Source organism: Panthera leo, chromosome D2, assembly GCF_018350215.1.
Source record: "Panthera leo isolate Ple1 chromosome D2, P.leo_Ple1_pat1.1, whole genome shotgun sequence".
NCBI classification, from domain to species: domain Eukaryota; kingdom Metazoa; phylum Chordata; class Mammalia; order Carnivora; family Felidae; genus Panthera; species Panthera leo.
Genome location: NC_056689.1, coordinates 68,229,717 through 68,231,488, shown reverse-complemented (window position 1 = coordinate 68,231,488; position 1,772 = coordinate 68,229,717).

The window sequence follows — 1,772 nt, the reverse complement described above, 5'->3', positions numbered from 1 at the left end:
CACTTCTCTTGGGGCTCAGCCTCACTTTCCTAATCTAAAATAAGTGGTTATTGGATCTGATAATCTGTGATCACAGTCCTTAATCTAGAGTCCTCTTGAAAATGTTTAAAACCATTGAAAAATTTGCATGGTGCATAAGAGCATTTCCTATCAGAATAATAATGGTTCCCTCTTATCAAACACTTACTACCATCTAGGCACTTAGGTACTATGCTTAGCTCATTCTCTGTCTCTCCTTTCTCTTCCCTCCTCCCTCTAGAAAATCTCATTGAATCCCCACAACAACCTTGAAGCTCATGAGTCTTTTTCTATTTTATCTTTGAGTAACTTGCCCAAGACACATGGTTAGGAAGCAGAAGAACCAGAATTGTCACCACTCTCTTTAACCCCTAAGATCATGGTCCACCTACCCCCATGTTCCCTTGACCCCAGAGTCAGACATGCGTGGTGAAGGATGCCAAATGTGCATTAACTGCTCCTGTAGAAGAGGCCTCGGGCAACATGGGGGCCACTTCCTGGAAAAGGTGTGAGAGTTGGAGTGTTGAGGTCCTCCCTGATGGCCACAGTGTGGGAGACGTTAAGGAAGGACAGTTGAGGCTGAGGGAGTCAAGTCCTGCTGTGCTGAGTCCTAGGGGTCAAAGAGATGCCTCATAGAGCAAACCCAAAGGCCAAGGGTCTTGGAGCTGAACAGGAGTACTTCCTCTTTCATTGAAGATGGTTTTTCCTGTTAACCATCTATAAATCTTGTTGGCCCATCTGATGAAGGAAGTATTGCCCCATTCTATAGGAGCCTCAGAAGGCTCTGGAGAATAAGCTCCTCCATTCTAAAGGGAGAACCCATCATACTTTCCAGAGAGCAGAGGCAACAGAAGGTTGGTGTTCTTGGGGCCCTGAGATCTGGCACATTCAAGCCACTTAAGCCACCAGAGCTTCATGCTGGGATTGCTGCTGGCTACCCTGTCACCATCTGGAGAGCCTTTCAACCAGGCCTTGGCTACCCTTTGAAAGCCAACCTGTTCTGTTGCTTATTCCAAACAGAGCAAGTGCCTAAAGAGCATCTGTGAAGCCAAGATACCCCATCTGTGAAGCTCCTAAGGTACTCTGAGTCCAAGAAGGACTTTTCGGATCCATCCTCTGAGCTCCAAAGTGGGAGAAATCCCTCTAAGCCAACTTGCAGCTTTTTTACGCCTGGTCAGTGCACGTCACCTACCGTGGAACACCAGGGACACAGTTCCCCTGAGGAAATCCCATTTCTGGGAGGAAATGATTTGCTGGCCTCTCTGCAAGGGCAATGGGGACTTCAGAGCTCTTCAACACCGCACCTCAAGGTGGGGGACTCTAGTGGGTTCAGGCGGCCAGCCAGCCAGGTTTATTTCCTCTGTGCTGGCACAGCCATAGCAACAGCAAACCTTGGCAGCCCTGCCATTTGACCTGGATCACGAATGCGAAATGCTCTGCACGGCCTGGCGAATCCTCTAGATTCCACTTTGTTCTGCCAGAGGCCTTCTCTGCACACTCCATCAATCCCTGTAATCCCTTCCTTATTGCCTGGCTGCGTGGATGGCTTAACTTGCCTCCGAGCTGCCTGAAGCCTGCAGTCTGCTGCCGCTGCTGGTGCCAGAAACCCCAGTCCAGTACCCAGGGCAGGAGGGACTCTGAAGCTTTCCATCTGGGCACCAGGATGGAAAGGGATACTTGGCCCCACCGTTCTTGACCAGAGAAACATGAAGAATTTTTTGAATAGCCCAACAGTAAGGAATCAGTGGATGCAG